The following is a 12,832-nucleotide window of genomic DNA, read 5'->3' as shown; positions in this document are numbered from 1 at the left end:
TCCAAGAAACTTCCAAAAACTTCCAGTAAGCTACCAAAAAACTTTAAAGAAACTTCCATGAAACTTCCAAACAACTTCCAAGATACTTCCAAGAAATTTCCAAGAAACTTTCAAGAAACTTTCAAGATATTTCCAAGATACTTCTAAGAATCTTCCAAAAAACGTCCAAAAAACTTTCAAAATTGCTTCAAAACGAGCGCGACGAGCTCCACTGAAGGCGATAATATCGTTTTTCCTCAATTTGTCACCGATCTCTATCGATTTTTATTAAGTTTTAACTCAAAATGCCGACTAATATAGAAGTTTATCTTAAAAACGTCTCTGAAATCGAGGCCAAATTTAAATGTGTCGAGCAGTGGTTCTTAAGCTTTTTAGTGATTCAAAGCCCGTTTTACCGATATGGACATGATTTTATCCATTTGAAATAATACTTTTTAATTTCTTTAATTTAAACTGATTTCATTGAAAAATAAAAAGAAAAAAATATTGATTGTTAATCTCTGTGAGAAAATGTAAAATCAAGTGAAACTGTAAAAACAATATTTATCCCTATTTATGTAGGTAAACATTTAACGAATTTTTGCTTCCTAGTACTCAAAATGTGAGTAGAACCAATGTGATGGGAGATGGCTTAAGATTTAATTTGTTTCATAGACCACCATCATCGGTTTACATACGTTTCTTCTAAGAAACTTCAAGAGACTTTCAAACAACTTCCAAGAAACTTTCAAGAAATTTCCAAGGAATTTCCAAGAAACTTCTAATAAAGTTCCAAGAAACTTCCAAAAAACTTCAAAAGACTTCCAAGAAACTTCCAAGAAACTTCTAAAAAGTTTCCAAAAAACTTTAAAGTTACTTCCAAACGAGCCCGAGAGCTGCACTGGAGACAATGTCGTCTTTCCTCAATTTGTCACCGACCTTTTAGTCCGAGAGCTGTGAGACATTTTTGAGTAGGTATTTTAGGCAACCTGAAATTTTTTCCGGTGACTCTTCCATGATAGCCTAATACAAAAATGCCGGTCTGGCTGGAGGGTAGCGGTTATTTTCCCCAAAAATCCCCCCCCCCCCCAAAGTTAAAAAAGGGTAAACATTGATATTACAAAAAATATCATTGGCGTGACTTTAAACTAAATTTAAATATTTAAATATAAAGAAAATAAACAGGCCAGGCGAATTGAGGGCGATTTTAACTCTACAAGATACTTGCATGGGCGCCCTAGGATTATTTTCAGGGGGTGCATCTGAACTGAACTTCAGAAGATTTCATCCGGATCTGTACATACTATTAACGAGTATAAAATATACAACTATTCATGCATAGCTATGTACATATCTTCCGGACAGGGAGGTGCAATTGTTATTTTGACAGGGTATTTTTTAATATTAAAAATAAATATTCTAAAAAAGACAGGTTTTTTTGGTGTAATTTTTTAACTGCCAGATGAAACAAATACCACGTGCATGTGAATGAAAAGGGCTATAGGTAATTCTTCAACGTCTAACGGAAATGGATGGATACTAGCAGATTTTGCCAAGGAATTAAAAAATATTAAATTTAAGTAGTTAAATTTTTAATTGAACATTGGTCTACAAAGGAGATGTTGCCTTTTATTGGTAATTTATTAATAAATTTAAATTATGATTTATATGATTCATATGTTGTAAATACTAATGGTATAGAAATGTCGATCGACGATAACATGACCTGCGAAAATCACGAAGAAGCCGACACGAAGATAGTTCATCACGTATGTAAGCTTAATACATTAGCAAAGACCAATGTTCTTATTAAAACTTCTGATACAGATGTTTTGATAATTATGCTTGAAAACATGGATCATCTCCAAAGTGACGATCTAGAGATTTTTATGAAGTATGGTACTGGAAATTTTAAATTATACATAAATATAACGAAGCTACATACGGAATTAGAGCCATCTTTATGTACGAGATTGTTTGCCTCAATCAGTTTATGATTGCTATAGTTCATCAGCGAACCAAGGAGAATTTCAGATATATTGCTGAGGGTAAGCTTACATACATGTTCTTTTATAACTGAAATATTTTTTTTAGTTGTTAACTCAATTTTCTGCTTCTTCGTGTGCCTCATCCTTTCATGACAATGGCGATCATCACGGCTCATTTTATTCTCTCTGCAGCGATTCTGAAGAGTTCTATTGTTGTGTTTAACACTCCACTACTTTAAAATTTTCAACCAGGATATGCATCGTCTTCTCCGTTCTCTTTTTTCTAGCACTTTTCCTTATATAACCAATCACATCACGTTTTTTATTTCTTAGTATATGACCAAAGTAGCTCATTTTTCTTTCCTTCATAGTGTTGAGTATTTATTTTTCCTTTTTCATCTTTCTTAATGTTTCGGTGTTTGTTACGTGTTGTGTCCATGATATTTTTTATATTATTCGATAACACCATATCTCAACAATGGCAAGTCTTTTTCAGATGTGCCCGTGATTGTCCAGGCTTCGGCTCCGTATAAAAGGAGAGAGAATACGTAGCAACTCAATTAATTAATCGCTAATTAATTAATTCTAAATATATTTTACAGATCATGAAGAAGACGAATCTGAGTCTCGAGGGGAGTCTGACTAAGAAGAAAAGAATGAATATTTAAGCTTAGATGAGGAGTTTGACGAAGTAGTACAACATTCGGACACATAATTAATTTAGTTTATAGTTTTATGCTTCCCTACCTATATATTTAGAATAATAAATTTGTCTTTTTCTGTCATATTTGCAAAATCTATTGTATAGTAGGTATTATTTTCCTTTAATTAATAAAAAGTTACTTAAGAAACTATAATATATAATAATTACTCTAACGTTTCGAGGCACAACATGGGTATCGCCAGGTCGCGTGATTTTTCTCGAGTGAACGGACTCGCCCAGCTACAATATAGGACGCAAACAGCTATCGGTATACGCTCTTTCTCACACTGTTGCTTACCTATAGCGCTTTTCATTTACATGCTCGCGTAATTTGTTTAATCACCTGGCAGTTGAAAAATTTCACCAAAAAAAACCTATCTTTTTAGAATATTCATTTTTAATATTAAAAAATACCCTGTCAAAATAACAATTGCACCTCCCTGTCCGGAAGGAATGTACATCATAGCTATGCATGTATAGTTGTATATTTTATACTCGTTAATAGTATGTACAGATTCAGATGAAATTTTCTAAAGTTCAGATGCAACCCCTTAAAATAATCCTGGGACGCCCATGCAAGTATCTTGCAGAGTTAAAATCGCCCTCAATTCGCCTGGCCTGTTTATTTTCTTTATATTTGAATATTTAAATTTACTTTAAAGTCACGTCAATGATATTTTTTGTAATAACAATGTTTACCCTTTTTTTTTTAAATTTGGGGGGGATTTTTGGGGAAAATAACCGCTACCCTCCAGCCAGACCGGCATTTTTGTTTTAGGTTATCATGGAAGAGTCACCTGAAAAAATTTCAGGTTGCCTAAAATACCTACTCAAAAATGTCTCACAGCTCTTAGGCTATTTGTTGGTTTTTATTAATTTTTTACCCAAAATGCCGACGAATATTGAAGTTGAACTTAGAAACGTCTCTGAAATCGAGGCCATGTCGACTATTCTCCAACTTTAAATGTATCGAACAGTGGTGCTTAAGCTTTTTAGTGATTCAAAGCCCCTTTTACCAAAATGGACATGGTTGTATCCATTAGAAATAATATTTTTAATTTATTTAATTTAAACTGAGTTGATCGAAAAATAAAAAGGAGTAATTATTAATGATTGTTAATCTCTGTGATAAATTGTGAAAGTCGAGTGAAATTGTAAAAACAATATTTATCCCAAAACATTTATCCCAAAAAGCTCAGTTGTTAAAGGCGTTCAAAATTTATCTACTCGTTTCATAGTAACAGTTTATTCTTAAAATAACTGTATTACGTTTTTTGGGTTCTCGATTATTAGTTTTTATCGTATAGTATATGAATTATTGTAATCACTAAATACACATATAGTGAAAAAATAATCCAATGGACGCGATTATACAAGTAACTATTATCCAAAAATATTCAAAACCTGAACCAAATAGCCACCTCGTTCGTTACTGACGACGACATCGTTGTCAACTAATGTTTACATTTAGTCCATAGCTTATGCGAATAAACTGGAGAAATCTTAGATACAGAAGCACTATACAACAGAAGCACAACCTAAAATCCTAGGCTTTTACAATTTGCAATGCCAACGGATCGATAAATGATAGACATGGGGGAATCTATAATTGCATTTTACAACTCATCTATTTATGTAGGTAAACATCCAACGAATTCTTGCTTCCTAGTACTCAAAATGTAAGTAGAACTAATGTAATGAGAGACAGCTTTAGATTTAATTTGTTTCATAGATCACCACCATCGGTTTACGTATGTTTCTTCTAAGAAACTTCCAACAGACTTCCAAAAAACTTCCAAGAAACTTCCAAGAAATTTTCAAAAAAACTTCTAATATACTTCAAAGAAACTTGCAAGAAATTTCCAAGAAACTTCCAAGAAACTTCCAAGAAACTTCCAAGAAACCTCCAGGAAACTTCCAAGAAGCTTCCAAGAAACTTGAAAAATTATTTTCAAACGAGCGCGACGAGCTCCACTGGAGACGATAATATCGTGTTTTCCTCAATTTGTCACCGATCTCTTTATAAATCTGAAGAAGCTACACCTGCTACACTTGTGAAGAGTACACAACTTTAAAAAATAACTTAGTATACAAAACGTTCCTAATGAAAAATTGCTACTTACGGAGTCGTTTAAATGGAAGTAGGAAAGTTGACAGCACCGTAGGGAACATACGAAATACAAATTTACTGTATACAAACACAAGAGTAAAAAACCGCTATACGCCGTAAAAATGAGTGGCGCACACAATATTCCAGCTACAAAAGAGCTGATATGAATATTACGTGGCGCGATAATGTATTTTCGTTTTGATGGAAAATAAAATTCTAGTTTTATTATAAAAGATTCTTCCATAATATTTGCTAAATTTGAAGTAAAACGCGTCAGAAAAGGATAACTTTGACACAATTTGCATTTGAAGAACTTTTGTGGCGCATTTTACTTCAAATTTAGCAAATATTATGGAAAAATCTTTTAAAATAAAACTAGAATTTTATTTTCCATCAAAATGAAAATACATTATCGCGCCACGTAATATTCATATCAGCTCTTTTGTAGCTGGAATATTGTGTGCGCCACTCATTTTTACGGCGTATAGCGGTTTTTTACTCTTGTATCAGAAGTTTTTTAAAGTTATTTATAAATTAAATCTATGAAGTTGAATGCAATGTTTATCGAATACATGTTAAGCTTCATAAATAGTGTCGCATGTAGGGATATTATGCGCCACTGGCGAGAACTGCCGTTCTCTGGTAATAAGTTTTTGACGTACACCATACAAAAAAACACCGCTAAGTTACATTATTATGCTTCCAATTGGATTGTTCCATTTTTTTTTTCAAAAAAATTTATTGGCTTTTTAACCCTAACTTTTTTATTTTTTATATTAGAAAGTTTGTTAAAAAAATTTTTTGTAGGTTTTTATAAGATCTATAAGACTATTAATATTAAATCCTTTTAACCCGGCACCTGCCACGTGGGGTGCTACCAGCACCCCATAACACATTTTTATCAAATATTTGGTATTTCAAGTTTGGTAAGCGAGCTGTGCGTCACAGTAGCTTTCTATAATATTATATAGCATATATGTGTTAGTGTTTGGAGTGGTTATTTAGTGTCATTCTGAACTTATAGCTCTAAAGTCGAATTGGGGTGTAATCATCTGGCACTTTAAGTTTTAAATTTTTTTTGTATTTTTGATAAACAGGTCAAATTTACATTTTTTATTGAAATAACTGATTTAAATTATTAATATAGACTCTATACTCACTGAATCTTAATTTCCTTAGATATTTTACTTGACTTCATTTATTATGGCTTGGTACTTGCTAATTTGCTTATAAAACCTTTTTCATTTTATTTTTTAACTTTTATAACATATTAGTGGTTAATAAGTTAATAAAACATGTTTATTTATATTCTTGTGTTACTCAACACATTATTTTGTTTTTGAAACAAGTAGATCACAGAAAATTTTTGAGGGGTGCTGTGAGCACCCCACGTGGCAGTTGGCGCCTTGCAAAGCCACGTGGCAGTTGCCGGGTTAAAATCCTCAGTCGCAAAAAGAGGTGAGTTTGAAAGGGTTGGTAAAGGTGGTTTTTGCATGTTATTACAAAAGTTCTAATTGTCTGTAGCCCACTCAATTTTTGCCGTAGAAAAAATTTTCGTAAACCAAGTTCTTAAGAATTAAACAAGCTACATTTTCATATGTAAACATTTTTTCGCATCTCTGATGCTAATCTTTATATTCTGAAGAAAAGGGAATATTTTACCAAACTCCAAAAATCGTTATTCGCTTTTAACTCCAGTTTTTTTAAAACTAATTGTTTTAATTAAGCCAGTCAAACTTCTGTAATCTATTAAAAATACATAAATAAAAAATTATGCGATAAAAGATACTACGATGACTAATTTTAATTAGGGTGGTAATTATGGTGTTATTTCCGATAATTTTAGACTGATTATTTTTTTCACCTGTCAAATTCTGACGTTTTTGCTTTTTCAGCCAATCACCACGCGTCGTTCTAGCCAATCATTGAGTGTTATACTGATAAAGCAACCTCTTCCTTGATAAAACAGTCTCTTCCCTGATAAAACTTAAGGTACCCTAAATTTCACATAATACGTTACGAACGACATTGGAAAATCTCATATTAGTTATAAAAATTGTGTTTTTAATAATTGTTCATTTTCGATTTAAACAGTTTTTTATGTATTAACAATATAATAAATAAATTGGTTCATTTTTAAATCACAAAATAATTTATGTATAACCTACTTAAGACATTGATCCTAGTTGTCTTAAAAATATTTCACAGATGCCCGTATTTACTAATAATACATATTGGTTCACAAAATAAATCTTTTCAAATACCACTCGTCCTCTAAATTTTGCTTGATAAATTTTTTCGTTTTCATACTTAAACTTCTTTATTTAGGGTAAAATCACTCAAACAAACCGAAATGGACAAAATCACTCGTCCATCGGACTCGTGATTTTATCATTCGGTTTGTTTTCGTAATTTTACCAAATAAAGAAATTCTCGTGAAAACAAAAAAAATTATCGATAAAATTTAGAGGACTCGTGGTATTACCTTTGAAAAAATAGGGACTGACATTCTTTTCATTATAAGTTACTTAGTTTTTAAGCTACAGGCCTTATTTTTTATTTTTGAAGATATATCTTTTTAAACATCTAAAATTAGTTTCTATAAGTTATCCTCGAAAAATGAATAGTTTCTCCGTCTTTTGACTTTGAAACTATTCAGTATTTGAGGAAGAAAATCTAACGTTATTATAATCAAGTACAGCTCGATTAATATTGGTCTTAAAGAAAATTAAGAAAAAGAAAAACACTTTGTTTCTTTTTTAAAAGGTATATATTCGTTAAGTAAAGTTGTTTTGATAAAACAATAACTGTTTGAGATATTAGCAGGAAACTGATTGATAACATTGATTTTTTCGATATAAAACTAACACTTTCGATAACCAATAAATCGGAAACTATTAATTTTATCAAAAAATGTATAAAACATTTTTTGCTTACAATTAATGTTTTCACCAACATTTGCGGTAAAAATATAATAAAAAATTTCTACCCCCGAGATGGGGTGGCAACCACCCCATGGTAAAAGCGTCTTTCGGCATCATATAGATTTTGATCCTTGGACTGTCCACTACTTATTGTCAAATTTTCAAGCAAATCGGTCCATTCTGTAAAAATTGCTAAGTGAAAAGTTTCAGTTCCTGGATTAATTATATATTTGGAGCTCTTTAACTTCTGAACGGCTTAACTGATTTTGATAAATGAACATGAGTTTGAAACGTATTGACAAGTAGTATCTGATGCATCTAAGATCAAGTATGATAACTGAAGATATTACAGGAATTATTGAGCTTGAAAAACCGTTTCTCCCATAAGAAATAGATTTGATCATATTTATGAAGCTAAAAATTCGAATTTTCCCAGATAGGAGGTATACACGGTTAGACGCGACTAGAGAGCTGCTACAAACGCCCAGTTATTAGCGCAATTCGTAGGTTGAAATTTTGAGTAATTGTCGAAGAACCAAAATTTTCAAAGTTTAGTTTTTCAGATTTTCGGCTATGGTGAGCAGTGTATATGTCTCAGCTTAATAGCTTAGGCACCATTTAAAATTTTAACTTAACCCTATTGATTCGGTGTACTTGCGGTTTTCCTGTCTCTCCTTAAATTTAAGATATATACGCCCAAAAAATATGCTATTTTGTATCTCCCTAGCCCTTTAGCTGGCTTACGGGTAGTCAAAAGTCAAAAATTACACCGGTTCTGAATCAGCCCTCACACCCTCTTCAAACACAGAAAAAAAATTCAGATCGGTGTAACTTTTCCACACACATACATACATACAAACAGATCCACCAATATTCCCCTTTTTAAATAAAAATTGAGTCATACTTCTGAGCTTGGTAACTTTGAATGGTATAACCGATTTTCAAAATTAGACATCCGTTGGAAAGGTAATGATCAGTATTATCAGCAACCGTAAAGGTCGCACTTAATTTTTTAAAATTTTTGGGAGTTTTGGGGACGAGAACGAAAAACAGACCCTAAATGGGAAGGGCCATAAACTCCACACCCTTGGACCAAAATGGAGAGTTGACATATGGATGGGTGAGTCTTTTCCTAAACTTTAAGATGGAATTTGGTCCAAGTTTCAATTCTGTCACAAAATCGAAAATTTCGTGTATATATAGTGTCGCGTAGGAGTATTGTTGTTGGGGTTGTGCGCCACTGACGAGAACTGCCGTTCTCTGGTAGTTTAATATAAAGTTATTAAAAGCCAAAAAAGTCAAAACGTACTCCTTCAAATAATGCTTCCTATATTCTGCACATACCTTCAACTATTCAACACCATCAAAAAGGAGAGAGAAAACGTAATATCGCATCATTCTTAGTTTTATGCTAAGAGAGAGATTAAAGAACGTCATGGCTTAAAAACCTGAGAGAATGATATAACAGATCCTCTGCATCCCCTTTCCGAGCTGCCGTTAACAAAATTGCTATAGCCAATTTGATAGCCAACGTTTGATAATCGAGCACGGCACATGAAGAAGAAGAAGAAAGATTGTGGCTCTTGAAGAAAAAGGCCCCCATCGAGTTGAATGTGGATCTAGCTTTTCCGATGCGTACTCGTATGTCTTGGTTGTTGGTTCATTCTTCATTTATTATGGTACCGAGGTAGTTGTACTATCTTATTCTGTCTATAGGGGTTTGGTTGATGTAGAGTTGAACTCCTGATACCAGTGTTTCTTGAAAATGATCATAAACTTTGTCTTTGTTACGTTTACTATTAATCCAAACAAAGGACTTGTAGGTCTTCTAGACTGTCCGCAAATCAAAACATTTTAGTGTATTTTTTACTTATTGCAAAAATTATTTTTTATCGTGCATTGCCGTTTGTAAATTATAGCAGTAAATTATAGCAGTTGATTATGTGAACCTGATGATATATTTTTTAATCATCCCTACATCCTTGACGCAAATTAGAATAAAGATCATAATTAGAATAAAGATCGCAATTAGCTAGTAAACACAACAAACACTACAAGCGAATAAATAAAACGATGCATAGCAAGAAATCTGTTCACGGTTCCCAGAAATGTTATAAAATAAAAATACACTAAGCATCAAAATTAACGCACCACCTTAAAAATGGGATATTTTTGATGTCTCGTATTATTTCCTAAACCTGTTGTCCGATTTGAGTGATTTTTTTAGTATATTATAGATTTATAAGGGAAAATGAAAATGTAGTATGTCAAAGTGTGTAAATAATTTATTTCCTTAGCTGAGCGCTTTAGACATAAACGTCATCCTCGGAGCTAATGCTAAAATAAAAAAAGAGATCTTGTAAAAAAAAGAAGTACAAAACTCTTTTTTTACTTACGTCAAATACTTAAAAAGTACCGCTACATAGAGGTGTAAACAAGTGCATCTTAGGAATGTAAATTTGATTTTTAAATTATGAATGCTAACTTAGTCCTCCGTACAACAGCAAACAGCAAAAAAACAGAAAGAAACGGCCACATACACGTTGCACAAAAACATATAAACTTTTTTCATGGTACGGGTGTCGATATCACCCGTCCATCCTTGGCCTAGTAACAACAGCTGACTGACAAGGTCGGATATTCAAATCTGCTTTATCTGTTCTGCGTTGACGTTGACAGCTGACGTTGAAACATGAATATTTTAAACATATTGAAAGGAAAATTGAAAATTTTTACAATGAAATTGATAAGGAAATGTACCTTAGATGTTTGTACTAATCAACTATTAAATTAATTGATGACATGCTTGATTTTGAGACTAATTGGCCCAACTTACATACACTGTGTTAAGTTAAAAAATTAAAAAACAAAAAAAAATTATTAAACAGAAAGTAATGAGAAAGATCAATTTTGATTGTGAATTCTCAAATTCAATATTCAGAAGATGTTAGCTTGTTGAAGTTAAAGATTGAGATAATATTATATTGTTGTTATTTATCACCTTTTTGTCATTTATGTAAGTCATTGCAATGACCTTGACTTGGTGTATGGATATTTTATTAAGTTGAAACCCTAATGTTTATGTAGAAATATTAAATGATTTTATTAAATGCTATGATGTTAAAATGGGTATATTCAGTGTCTATTGTTGTAAGACGTTGATGACAAAATAGAAGGATATAGTGTTCGGTGGAATTCAATTTTTAACAAAATAGTTTCGAACACTTTTGTTGTTAGGTGTTTTATTTCTAAGGCTCTCATTACTTGTTGGTAGAATCTGTATTAATAATATATAAATCTGGCCAATAGTCAAATGTTTTCCTTTTTTTTTGTTTTATATAAAGTTATAAAATTAAATTTTGAATAAAAATACAATAGTTTTTATATACATAAAAGATTGCAAGAGGTCACTACTCAACTGTCTCCCACAGATACTTGAAGAGAGGTTTATAATTACAATTTAAATTGATCTGAGTATTAACACAAAAATTCATCTCTCACAAGTCATGAAGTCACAAGACTTCATCTCTCTAGAAATCTCCAGGTCCTCCAACAAATTCATTAATCTATAGTTTTTAGATGGGATGTTATGCAAAATTTGGCTGTCTTTAGTAGGAGAGAAGGAATGATTGGTAGATTTAACATGATAGCCAAAGTTTGATTTTTCTGGAGTTCTGACATGCTCCTTGATTCTCTGAGAAAGGGTTCTCATTGTCCTTCCTACATAGGTAGTACTACACTCACCACATGATAGCTTGTATATGCCACTCTTATTTAATTTATGTAATTTGTCTTTGGTTTTACTAAACAGTGATTTGATTGAATTTTTAATTTTAAATGAAATTTTGAGGTTCTCAACTTTATTTGATATTACACTTGACAGTTTTTCTGAAATTGGTCCCAAATAGAAAATAGATCTGTAAATGCAGTTTTTGGAAGTGTGTTCTTCTGTGTTAAAGGCTTGATTTAATTTTATTTTGAGCAATTTCTTTCTTATAATGTTGTCTATTATCAAAGGAGAGTAACCATTGTTGACTGCTAACTGTTTTAGTATAGAATCCTCATTATTGTAGTTGTCTTTGGACATAGGGATGTTCAACAGTCTATGTATGTAACAGTGAAAAGCTGACATTTTTTGTTGGTATGGATGATTGGATTGGTATGGATATGGATACATACATAGACTGTTGAACATCCCTATGTCCAAAGACAACTACAATAATGAGGTTTCTATACTAAAACAGTTAGCAGTCAACAATGGTTACTCTCCTTTGATAATAGACAACATTATAAGAGAGAAATTGCTCAAAATAAAATTAAATCAAGCCTTTAACACAGAAGAACACACTTCCAAAAACTGCATTTACAGATCTATTTCCTATTTGGGACTAATTTCAGATAAACTGTCAAGTGTAATATCAAATAAAGTTGAGAACCTCAAAATCTCATTTAAAACTAAAAATTCAATCAAATCACTGTTTAGTAAAACCAAAGACAAATTAGATAAATTAAATAAGAGTGGCATATACAAGCTATCATGTGGTGAGTGTAGTACCACCTATGTAGGAAGGACAATGAGAACCCTTTCTCAGAGAATCAAGGAGCATGTCAGAACTCCAGAAAAATCAAACTTTGGCTATCATGTTAAATCTACCAATCATTCCTTCTCTCCTACTAAAGACAGCCAAATTTTGCATAACATCCCATCTAAAAACTATAGATTAATGAATTTGTTGGAGGACCTGGAGATTTCTAGAGAGATGATGTCTAATCCTGATTTTTGTGTTAATACTCAGATCAATTTAAATTGTAATTATAAACCTCCCTTCAAGTATCTGTGGGAGACAGTTGAGTAGTGACCTCTTGCAATCATTTATGTATATAAAAACTATTGTATTTTTATTCAAAATTTAATTTTATAACTTTATATAAAACAAAAAAAAAAAGGAAAACATTTGACTATTGGCCAGATTTATATATACATTATTAATACAGATTCTACCAACAAGTAATGAGAGCCTTAGAAATAAAACACCTAACAACAAAAGTGTTCGAAACTATTTTGTTAAAAATTGAATTCCACCGAACACTATATCCTTCTATTTTGTCATCAACGTCTTACAACAAT

Source organism: Diabrotica virgifera, chromosome 4 (assembly GCF_917563875.1).
Source record: "Diabrotica virgifera virgifera chromosome 4, PGI_DIABVI_V3a".
Taxonomy (NCBI): Eukaryota; Metazoa; Arthropoda; class Insecta; order Coleoptera; family Chrysomelidae; genus Diabrotica; species Diabrotica virgifera.
Note: the sequence above shows the minus strand (reverse complement) of the source record.